Consider the following 13,014-nt stretch of genomic DNA (forward strand, 5'->3'; position numbering starts at 1 on the left):
CAACTTCCTTAAGTTCCCACCATTAATAAATCAGTTATATGATATGCTAAATAGTATTACCCATCTGGTCTGCAAATTTTCTTGAACTAAACAGCTTAGTCAGTTTGCATATTTTGAAGCAAACTAAAGTAAAAAATCCATTATCTTATAATGCATCAGCCTTGTGGTTGAGGAAGTAAGTCTGAGCTATAAACAGGGCTTGTTTGCAAAGCTGTTTTTGAAAACTTCATACTAATTACAGCTGTCCATTTACATTTTACAAAGTGAACACTGACTCCTCCCATTTACGACCAGTAGTGAAATCATGGTAGCAAAACAGTCAGTGCAAAGCTATTACAGCACAGGGCATTGGAGCTTGCACTTCAAGTTTGGTGCCCTCTCTAAGAAAGTTGTAAGTTCTTCCTGTGTGTCCGGGTTTCCTTTCTTTGAGTGCATTGGTTTCCTCTCACAGTCCAAAGATGTACTAATCAGTAGGTTAATTGGCCGTTGTAAATTGTCCTGTGATTAGATTAGGGGTTACATTGGACTGTTGCTAGGTGGCATATGTCATTGGGCCAGGAGGTCTTGCTCTGTGTTGTGTCTTTAAATAAAAATAAAATAAAAGCAATATTAGTTTGAAGTTTACATACAAATGTTTGATCTTACAAGTGGCAGCTGCTGTATTTAGAAAGTGGCTTGGCAAACATGAGCACAAAGCCCACTGTACAAGGAAGCAAGCATCCATTACACAATATTTTAACAATTGGAGGAGATTGGTTTAAATTTTACTTAAGATTGGAAGAAATTTGTTATAATTTTCTAAGTGCACAATACAGTAGACTAAAAAAAATGAGCTAAGTATTTCCATGGGACATATCACTGCACAACTTTGAAATTCCTTACAGATGTTCTTTTGGAAAGAATATTAAGTATACATCAAGAATAATATACTTGTATCAATTTCATTCTTGGAATATGAAGATTTAATCTTTTGAAAATTTATTATGTGAATAAATTCAGATACTATGTATTTGGCACTAAAAGACTGGAGGATGGCTAAAGATACCAGAAGCCAGGAGCATAGCTAATCCTATCCCTTCATTTAAGAAGGACAGGAGGTATAAGACAGGTGATGAACAGCCAGAAGTCTTGGTACACATTGGCACCAATGAGATGGGTAGGAAATGGGAGGAGGTCCTGAAGGGAGAATCTAGGGAGCTAGGTAGAAAGCTGAAGAGCCCAGCTTCCAGGGTAGTAATATCTGGATTGCTCCCTTGCCACATGCTAGAGAGGGTAAGAATAAGTTGATTTGGCAGATGAATGTGTGGCTGAGGTGTGTACAGGGGGCAAAGTTTCAGAGTTCTGGATCATTGCAAACTCTTCTGGGAAAGGAATGGCCTGTAGAAAAGGGCTAGGTTAGATCTGAACCTGAGGGGGGCCAATATTCTTGTGGGCAGGTTTGCTAGAATTGTTGGGCAGGGGAATAGGAAATTGAGTGACAGGGTTGAGGATGAGACAGCTGTTATACAAACAGGCAGCATGGAGTGAGACTAGCAGGAAGGGCAGGCGGATGATAAGGCAAAATTGTAGTCAGTGGAATGAGTGGTAGGATAGCAGAGTGATGGCATGGATCTGTTGGGAAAAAGTGAAATTAAATCCTCAGAAAGAGGTGACATAAGACTGGAAGATGTAGAATTGTTGTGGGTAGAGTTAAGGAACTGCAAAGGTAAAAAGACCGTGAAGGGAGTTATCCACAGCCCTCTGAACACCACCCAGGATATAGGCTACAGATTACAATGGGAGCTAGAAAATGCATGTCATGAGGGCAATGTTATGATAGTCATGAGGTAGATAGGGAAAATCAGGTTTGTGCTGATTTAGGATTTCAAGAGAGAGAATTTGGAGAATGCCTAAGAGGCAGTCTTTGTAGAGCAGCTTGAGGTTGAGCCTACCAGGGGATCAGCTATTCTGGATTGGGTGTTATGTAATGAGTTGGATTTGAATAGTGAGCTTATGGTAAAGAAACCCTTATGAGTTACTGATGTAATTCATCCTGTAATTTGAGAGGGAGAAGCTAAAATCAGATGTATCACTATTACAATGGAGTAAAGGGAATTACAGATGTATGAGAGAGAAGCTAGCCAAAATTTATTGGAAGGGGACACTAGGAGTGATGACAGCAGAGCAACAATGGCTGGAGTTTCTCCGAACAATTCAGAAGGCACAGGACAGATACATCCCAAAGAAGAAGGACTCTAAATGCAAAATGATACAACTGTGTCTGACAAGGGAAGTCAAAGCCAACATAAAAGCAAAAGAGGGGGCATATAACAGGGCAAAAACTAGTGAGAGGTTAGGGAACTAGGAAGCTTTTAAAAACCAACAGAAGGCAACAAGTGGTATGGAAGTGTAGTGGTTAGCAGAATGCATTACAGTATAGGCAGCCTGGGTTCAATTCGTGCTGTTGCCTGCAAGGAGTTTAGACGTTCTTCCCATAACTACGTGAGTTTCCTCCAAGTCTTCCAGTTTCCTCCCACAGTCCAAAAACAAACTGGTTGGTAGGTTAGTTGGTCATTGTAAAATATCTGTTGATTAGGCTATGATTAAATTAGGGGATTTCTGGGTGGCATGGCTTGAAGGGCCAGCAGGAGCTATTCTGTACTGTATCTCAATAAAATAAAAAAAGTAAAATAAACTAAAAAAGCCATAAGGTACAAAAGATGATATATGAAAGTAAGCTAGCCAATCATATCAAAGAGGATATCAAATGTTTCTTCAGATATATAAAGAGTAAAAGAGAGGTGAGAGTAGATATCAGATCATTGGAAGATGACACTGGAGAGGTAGTAATGGGCGTCAAGGAAATGGCAGATTCACCTGAATAAGTATTTTACATCAGTCTTCTCTGTGCAAGACAACAGCAGTTTTCCATAAGTTTGAAAGTGTCAGGTGAAAGAAGTGGGTGCTGTTGCTATTACTGTAGAGAAGGTCCTTGGGAAGCTGAAAAGCCTAAAGTTAGATTAGTCATCTGGACTAGAATGACTACAACCCAGTGTTCTAAAAGAGGTAGGTGAAGAGATTGTGGAGGCATTAGTAATGATCATTCAAGAATCACTAGATTCTGGCATGGTTTCAGAGGACTGGAAAATTGCAAATGTCACTCCACTTTTCAAGAGGGGAAGGAGGCAGAAGAAAGGAAACCATAGGCCAGTAATCCTAACATCAGTGGTTGGGAAGATGTTAGATCCAATTGTTAAGGATGAGGTTTCAGGGTACTTGAATGCACATGATACAATGGGTTCCCTTAAAGGAAAATCTTGCCTGACAAGTCGATTGGAATCCTTTGAGGAAATAACAAGCAGGATAGACAAAGGAGAATTGGTGGATGTTGTGTACTTCTATTTTCAAAAGGCCTTTGATAAGGTTCCACACTTGAGGCTGCTTAGCAAGACAAGACTTCATGGTATTATAGGAAAGGGAGTAGAATAGATAGAGTATTGGCTGTTTGCTAGGAGGCAAAGAGTGGCATAAAGGGAGCCTTTCCTGGTTGGCTGCCGGTGACTAGTAGTGTTCCACTAGGGTCAGTGTTGGGACCACTTCTTCTTATGTGTATATGTCAATGATCTGTATGATGGAATTGATGGCTTTGTGGCCAAGTAGGCAGATGGTACAGATAGGTGTAGGGGCAGATAGTGTTGAGAAAACAGGAAGCTGCAGAAGGACTTAGACTGATTAGAAGGTTAAGCAAAGTAGTTGCAGATGGAATACAGTTTCAGTAAGTGTACCGTCATGCACTTTGGTAGAAGGAATAGAAGCTTAGACTATTTTGTAAATGGGCAAACATTCAAAAAACTGAGGTACAAAGGGACTTTGTAGTCTTCATGTAGGATTCCCTAAAGCAGGGGTTCCAAACCTTTTTTTATATCATTTGAAGGAATAGAATTTATATACATTTGGAAAGGCAGTAACTTATGCTGACCAGAGATGGTCAGCATAACTCTGTGCAGGAGAAATCCTTTCTCACTGATTTGAATTTTCTGAGGAGGTACAAAGGAGATTTAAAAAAGGGTTGATAAAGGCAAGGGAGTAGGCATTGTCTTTGTTAGCTTTAGTGAAGAATTTGTTGAACTGGTCCAGAAGATTAAAGCACTTGGGATTAATACAAGTCGGTGAATTGGATTCAAAATTGGTTCAGTGATAGAAGGCAGAAGTGAAAAGATGATTTTCTGATTGGCAGTCTGGAACCAATAGTGTACCACTGAAATTTGTGCTGGGACCTTTGCTATTTTTGATACATAGTGTATTAATGACTTGAATGCAAATGTAGGAGGTATCATTAGTAAGTTTGCAAATAACATGACAATTAGTAGCAATCTGGAGAATACAGAAGGTCGTCTAAGGTTAAAAAGGATGTTGATCAGATAGAACGTGGAGTGGAACATTGCAGTTGGAATTTAATCCTGAATGGCAATAAGTGATGTATTTTGGGAAAAGAAATGAGGTAGGGTAGATACAGTAAATGGCAGGGCACTGAGGAGTCTTGATGAAGAGTGGAACTTTAGATTCAAGTCCCTATTTCCCTGAAATAGACAACATAGTTAAGTTGATAGCATTACATAGAAGTGATTTGGATTCTTTGTCACAATAGGTGAGGACATAAATATGACAGTTGGGCTGTTATGATGCAGCATTACACAAGACAGTTTTGGCCATGCTTGGTGCATTTTGTGCAGATCTGGTCTCCACACTATAGGAAGGATTTGAGCAACACACACAAAATGCTGGTGGAACACAGCAGGCCAGGCAGCATCAATAAGGAGAAGTACTGTCGACGTTTTGGGCTGAGACCCTTCATCAGGAAGGATTTGATTCTTGTTAGGAAGAGTGTATCAATCAGGAGTATGAGAGGAGATTCACCAGGATATTGCCTAGATTGAAGGACTTTAGTTATGGGGAGAGATTGGATTGACTGTGCTTGTTTTCCTTGGAGTGAAGGTGTCTGAAGGGTGAACTGATAAAATAGAGGCTGTTTCCTATATATATTTAAAAAATCACTAAAGCTTGATTCACTTAGAAAATAATAGGTAATGCAACTTACTTAGTCAGATTTATTTTATCATTATTCATTATTGCCAATATATCTCAAGGACATGAAAATTATATCCATATCTCATATTTTTACCATTGACATTATGAATTACTGATAAGACATGGGCCAAGACAATATTGTGGCTATAATTTGAAAGACAGGTACATCAGATTTATTCAATATTTCACCCATTTTCTGAGACTGGAAATAAGCAATCTTAATGAGCACAAGTGCACATACGCAAACTGAAAAATATAAAAGAGCCAGCCATAGATTTTAGCAATTTGCAACTTACAATTTTGCACATGATGCTTCTACAAAAGAGTATTTATCCAGGGAGACATTTTATTTTAAGGACAGGGAATAGCCTATTCCCCATGCAAACTGAACCGCAACTGCATTCTGAAATCTCAGATTTGTTTGCATTTGCTGTTACAAATTATTATGTAAAGACACACTGATACCACACTTCATGCTAATTCTGCATTATAAATTACTCCATTGATTATTTGCCAGAGCTTCAGTAAAGGTTGGCAGAAATGATTCCGTTTTACCAGCCATTATCATGGCTTGTATATGAGAAACATTTTGCTGTGCTCATGAGAACAAGGAAGCCACATGGTCTCTCATTTTGTTTCAAATTGTGGATTCTCAGAATAAAATGGGGAAAAACATTTGCCTTTATTCACAATCAAGAGAAAATCTGCAGATGCTAGAAATCCAAGCACTGAGCACAAAGTGCTGGAGGAACTCAGCAGGTCAGGCAGCACCTATGGAAAAGAGTAAACAGTTGACATTTTGGGCCAAAACCCTTTGTCAGGACATGCGTGTTGTTCTGCCTTTATTCTTTGCTCTATCTTTGATTAACAAATAATCCTCCATGATCCTCCTCCATAATTTGCATATTTAATAAATGTTCAACATGCACATTGCTATTTCTCTGTCCTTTATCAATCGAGCAGAGTATATGTCACCACAGCTCAGTGACCTAATTCTGACAGTTTCTATTTCAACAGCTAATGCTTTTGGGTTTCTGCTACCCTCCATGAAGGGGCCTCACTTTTTCACTTCAATCATCAGCTTTAGAATTGATACTCCATATCTCTTCATCTTCTTCTATTACTTTATTCTTGAGATAATCAATTTTACATATTTAGCCAGTCTTTTAAATGTTTGAAAAGTTCACTTTTAAAAATAATTTTGTTTTCACTGTTTTAACTTCCTTTTCTTTCACTTAATATTCCTCATGATTATTTTATTCATTTTCACCTAAACTTTATTCCTTACCCATCTCTTAAGTTACAGCTGAAATGTCAATGTAACTTTTAAATGGCTTGGGAACAATGCCAAGTAAGAACTCCATTGCAAAAGAGGGCATCAGTGAAGACGAATGTACTAAGAAAGGTGATGTCAATTGTCCTCTACATAGATGGACACAGGCCCCATTAGAACTGACACACCTGTTGTTATGTCTCTAAGAGCAAACTGATTCTAAAATGGCAAATTCTCACAAACAATTGTCCTTGCAACATGGGATTGTGAATTTGTGATGAAGATGTCACATGGTTAATTTTCTGCAACAGAAGAAAGCTGTTTTCTAGAATATGAGGCTTGTAGGAACAGACTTTACTTGCATTATGGTTGAGAAGCCTGTCACAAAAAATGTTAATGGAATCAACTCCATTACAAAAAAAAGGACCAGTTTTCTTATCATCATTCAACTGACACATTCTACATTTTGCAGAGAAGAGGGACCGTCATTATCCTGATTCCCCACTTCCCCACAGCTGTCTTCCTCTTCTACCACAGTTGTTCATCTCATCATTCCAGAACAGTTCACTCCAAACTTGGTACCTCAGTATATCCAATAATGACAACTGATAGTAACTGCTCCAGCCAGGAGGGAACATTTGTGTGAGTTTAATCAGAGTATGTTCATGACTCCATAGCTTTAGCAAAGATACTGTACCCTATTGTACAAATCACACTTTCAACAAAGCACAAAAGCCACCTCTCTGTGCCCCTGGTTCAAACTATTAGGACAGATCAGATGTGACCAATCAGTGGAAATGTGTGTATGGAGCCTGAGGAGGCAGTGGAGGTAGTTAATGAACACTTTGCTTCAGTATTCACCAGGGAAAAGGACCTTGCTAATTGAGGGGGTGACTGAAAAGCATTAGATACTTTTCCGGGACTGGACAAGATATACCCCAGGCTGCTGTGGAAAGCAAGGGAGGAGATTGCTGAGCCTCTGGTGATGATCTTTACATCATCAATAGGGAAAGCAGAAATACCAGAGGACTGGAGAGTTGAAAATGTTGTTCCCTTGTTCAAAAAAGGGAGTTTGGATAACCCAGGAAATTATAGACCAGTGGACAAATTGTTGGAGAAGGTCCTATGAGGCAGGATTTATGAACATTTAGAGAGACATAATCTGAGTAGGGGTAGTCAGCATGGCTTTATCTAGGGCAGGTCATGCCTTACGAGCCTGCTTGAATTCTTTGAGAATGTAACAAAACACAGGGATGAAGGTGTTGTATATGGATTTCAGTAAAGCATTTGATAGGTTCCCCATGCAAAGCTCATTCAGAAAGTAAGGAGACATGGGATCCAAGGATACCTTGCATGTGGATCCAGAATTGGTTTACCCACAAAAGGCAAAGGGTGGTTGTAGATGGTTAGAATTCTGCCTAGAGATTAGTGGCCAGTGGTGTCCCACAGGGATTTGTTCTGGGACTCATTCTCTTTTTATAAATGACCTGGATGAAGAAGTAGAAAGGTGGCTTAGTAAGCTTGCTGATGACACAAAAGTTGGGGGTATTGTGGATATTCTGGAGGGGTGTCAGAGTCAGTGGGACACTGATAGGATGCAGAACTGGGCTGAGAAGCGGCATCTGTGGTTCAACTCAGATAAGTGTGAAGTTGTTCATTTTGGAAGGTCCAAATTTGGAGGCAGAATATAACATTAATAGTAAAACTCTTGGTAGTGTGGAGGATCAGAGAGATCTTGGGGTCCAGGTCAATGGGATACTCAGACCTGCTGAACAGGTTGACAGTGCTATGGTGTGTTAACATTCATCAACCATGGGGTTGAGCTCAGGAGCTGTGAGGTAATGTTTCAGTTATATAAGAGGTTAGACTCACTTGAAGTACTGTGTTTAATTCTGGTCACCTCACTACAGGAAGGATGTGGATGCTGTAGAAAGAGTGCAGAGGAAATTTATAAGGATGTTGCCTGGATTAGAGAAGGTGCCTTATTAAAATAGGCTGGGTGACCTTGGCCTGCAGAGCTGCAGAGGATGATAGGTGACCTGATAGAGGTGTATAAGATGATGAGAGGTATTTTCCCAGGGCTGAAATGGCTAACACGAGGGGGCATAGTTTTAAGGTGCTTGGAAGTAGTTACAAAAGGGATGTCAGCGGTAAGTTTTTCACACAGAGGGAGGTGGGTGTGTAGAATGCACTGCCCGCGACGGTGGTTGAGGTGGATACAATAGGATCTTTTAAGACATTCTTAGATAGGTACATAGAAAAATGAGAGGACTCTGCAGTAAGGAAACTCTAGGCAGTTTCTAGAGTAGGTTACATGCTTGGCACAACATTGTGGGCTGAAGGGCCTGTAATGTGCTGTAGATTTCTATGTTCTAGGTAAATTAGAGAATAATGTTACATTGAAATGAAAATTTAATGTTTGGTGTTTCTGTGTCATTTGGCAGCTTACATCCTGGTGTCTGCTCCAAAGCAATATGCTGCGAAGGAATCCGCATTGAAGTGATATTTCGATCATATTTCTCTGCAAAACAGCTGAAAACATTTGTATTGAGGTAAGCTGTACTCCAGTGGATACCGACGCTTTAATGCCCCCTTTCTCTTTGGAAACGAGAAATCCCCAATAAAATACAGAAATACAGTTTTAAAGTCACCAGAAAGATATTTTGAGTCGTTTTCAGTCCACTTTCATCATTAAGGTTGAGTATGCGCTGAGCGGAAAATCGTTTGATCCGTACACGTGAGGTGTCGCTAAATTTTGGAAATGAGTTCACACAGAGGAAAATAACTTACTTTACCTTTTATCTTTGGCTTCCTGAATTCCTTAACGATCAGATAGTAACACATGGCATCCAGACAACTGTTTAACAATGTCAAACACTGACTGATCTGGAAGAAAACCCGCAGTGGTACCAGATAATCCTTTGTAATGCGACCAATTTCAACCAGAAAGTTCAGGAACAGGGCGACATGATACGGAATGAAGCAGACAAGGAAAATGACCAGATTGGAAGAGATTATTTTCCTTGTTGTCTTGGTGTCAACGTTGTCTTTCTTTTCATCTGCTCTTTGCAATGTTCTTATAGATTGAACACTGCAGAAAATCACAACAGATGCAGCAATAAAAAATATAGCGAGCATACTGAGAGGAATTGTATCAGGCCACCAAGAATTAGCAAAATCTTTAAAGCAGTGTTCACCATTTTCTTCTTGCAAGTAATTTGGAATACTTGCAGACCAGACACAGATCCACAGAACAGTGCAGGCAATAGTTGCTTTCTCTGGAGATCTGATGGCCCTCACCTTAAAGGGGTGCTTGATAACAATGTAACGATCTAGAGATATCAGCATCATTAACAGCATAGTCCTGGAGGTGTTAACAAAGTAGAGGAGGGACTCCACAAACTGACAGAAGTGTGCCGTTCCGGTAGGAGTTTAAGTTGAACGGCAGAGAGAAAAGCAGAAGAATGTCCCAAAATACCAAATTTATCATGTAGATCACGGACTCCATCCATTTCTTCAACCTGAAGCAGATCACCCCAAGGGCTGCTGAATTGACGACCAGTCCCAAAATGAATGCTGGGATCTGTATCATTTTCAGGACTTCAAGATCCGTCGTGTGGTTCATACTACACAAGTTGTTTGGTGAACAGCTGGACAAACAGAATCAGTCTTAGTAATCGACTTAAACGTTGTTCTTTACTTTTGCTTCCACAACAAGTTGTATGTAAAGCAGCAACGCGGGCGGGGTCGCAATTTCCCGCGGCTGTAGTCACGTAGTTTTGGTGTTTTCGTGTTGTCCCGCCACAGTCAGTCTTCCACATTGGGTGCATGGGGATAATGGATTATTCCACGAAGAGCTAACTGTAGCTACTGCACCAGACAAAAAAGAAAACAAATCAAATAAGACAACACCCCTTAAGTTGGGATGTTGGAATGTCCACACAATGATGACTGGACTTGACCAAAAGCTCAAGGATATCAAAGATGCACGGATAACAGTGGTCATTACCAATGAGCTGCTAAGGCTCAAGGTAGATACACTCACAGAGTTCACGTGTACCAGCATGTCTTTGGTACCAGCGAGTAATGCAGAGCATATCTGGGTAAACTCTCAAGGTCACAGAGAGAAAGAGCAGACTCCACTCAGACAGCACTCTAGATCAGGCTTGAACCCAGGTTTCAACTTCTCCAACTTCGTGTATGTTTTTTCTTTAGGCTGATGGTAAGCCCAAAGTCCTTGCATGCCTTAGAGAAGCGGTCCATGAGAGTTTGTAGTTGCTGGTTGGTGTGCGAGGTTATAGCAGCGTCATCTCTAAAGAGCATGTCACGTATTAAGATCTTTCACATCTTTGTTCTTGCTCTCAGGTGCACAGGGTTGAACAGCTGTCCATCAGACCTAGAGTGCATGTAGATGTCTTCTGACGACGTCCCAAACGCATGCTTCAATAGAAGAAGATGCCGAATAGACATCCTTGTTTGACTCCACCACGAATAGAGAAGGGTTCTGATGAGCTGCCATTGTACTAAACAGTGGCCCTCATGTCGTCACAGAATGACTTGATGATACTTTAAAGTTTTGAGCTACAGCTGTTCTTGAGGAGAATCTGAAAGAGCCCATCCCTGCTGACAAGGTCGAATGTCTTGGTCAAGTCGATGAAAGCAACATAGAGGGGTTTCTGTTGTTCCCTGTACTTCTCCTGGAGTTGATGGAGTGAGAAAATCATATCGACAGTTGACCTCCCTGCATGAAAACCACATTGGGACTCAGGGTAGACCCATTCTGCCAGAGTTTGTAGACATGCCAGAGTTACATGAGCAAAGACTTTGCCAACAATACTCAGGAGGTAGATACCATTGTAGCTGTTGCTCCTATCACCCTGGTTCTTGTACAAAGTGATGATTTTGAGTTGTACATATCCTGTGGCACAGCTCCTTCCTTCCAGCACTGATAGAGGACCTCGTGTAAAGGTTGAAGGAGTGAGCTCTTGCTGTGTTTGATCAGGTCTGGAGGAATTCCATTATTGCCAAAAGCAATGATGGGATTCCACTACACAATGATGACTGAACTTGATCAAAACCTCAAGGATATCGAAGATACACGTAAAACAGCAGTCATCAACAATGAGCTACTAAGGCTCAAGGTAGATACTGTCTAGCTACCCTACAAGAAACACATTTGGCGGATTCAGGTACACTGAAGGAAAGGGACTACACATTTTTCTGGCAGGGAAAGAACCAGGATGAGCCCCTTGAGCATGGAGTGGGTTTTGCCATTAGGAAACTCTTGTTGCAAATGGCAGAGCCACCAGAAAATGGATCAGAGTGACTTATGACACTCCGCCTACACACCAGTCATGGCCCAGTATCTCTCATCAGTGTGTATGCCCCTACCTTGAACTCCACCTCTGAGGCAAAAGACATGTTTTACGACAAATTAGAAGCTGTTGTCAGGAATATTTCCAGTGATAAACACCTCGTACTCCTTGGTGACTTCAACGCCAGAGTGGGAGCCGATAATGATTCCTGGCCATCTTGTCTTGTCCACTTTGGAACTGGCAAAATAAATGACAATGGACAACGTCTCCTGGAGTTCTGCTTCTATCATGGCCTGTGTGTAACTAACTCCTACTTTCAGATGAAGTCGCAGTACAAGGTCTCATGGCGACATCCACAGTCTAAACACTGACACCAACTAGACATGATCATCACCAGCCGCTCTTTCATCAACTCTGTACTGATCACCCGCTCATACCACAGTGCAGACTGCAATATGGATCATGCTTTAGTACGCTGCAAGATCAAACTATGTCCAAAGAAAATCCACCACTCCAAACAAACTGGAAAACCTCGCATCAACACAAGGGAGATGAAACAGTCAGAAAAGATTGACCAGTTTGCCAAGTCAGTACAGGGTGCTATGACTACCTCCTCACAAGGAGATACTACAACAGAACAATGGTCATACTTGGTGACGTTGTCCACGAATCATCACTCTCCATCTTTGGAAGAGAGACCACAAAGAGCAGTGACTGGTTTGAGGCAAAGTCCAACATCATGACCCCTGTCATCGAAGCCAAGCGTGCAGCTCTCACAGAGTACAAGCGCTCACCATCCGACCAAACACTCCTGGCATTCGAGCTGCTAGAAGCAAAGTGCAACAGACTGCAAGGCAGTGCACAAATGAGTGAGGACATTCAGACAGCAGCTGTGAAAGGCAACATCAGGTTGTTGTATGATGGTATCAAGAAGGCCCTTGGCCCATCGCAGAGCAAGACAGCACCCCTGAAGTCAACCAGCGGTGAAATAATCACCGATAAAAACAAGCAGATGGAACGCTGGGTAGAACACTACCCTGAGCTCTACTCGAGGGAAAATGTTGTTGTTAGCTCAGCCATTGATGCCATCTATTGTCTACCTGTCATGGACAAAATTGGTTCTATGATATGACTTGCTCTTAACATATCCAGGTTAGTTCATTCAAAGCACCTTTAATTTCTCATGTGCCTGTTACTCTTCCCTAAATCCAGAATTCAAATATGTCTCCTCCTACAGATGACTGGATAACAGATCTTTAATTTTTATGGCTTTTCTCACTTATTTCATGCACGCACACTTTTTGAACAGATAAAAATCACTGATGAAAATTTACATTCTAAAATAGTTCATCTCTATAT

At 41.0% G+C, this 13,014-nt stretch overlaps 1 pseudogene; it reads right to left on the reverse strand.

Annotated features, from left to right (window-relative positions):
* Nucleotides 1-641: 641 nt before the first annotated feature.
* Nucleotides 642-11,945, reverse strand: LOC132390602 (G-protein coupled receptor 35-like; annotated as a pseudogene).
* Nucleotides 11,946-13,014: the final 1,069 nt, after the last annotated feature.

The sequence above is a fragment of the Hypanus sabinus genome, chromosome 2, assembly GCF_030144855.1.
Source record: "Hypanus sabinus isolate sHypSab1 chromosome 2, sHypSab1.hap1, whole genome shotgun sequence".
NCBI lineage: Eukaryota > Metazoa > Chordata > Chondrichthyes > Myliobatiformes > Dasyatidae > Hypanus > Hypanus sabinus.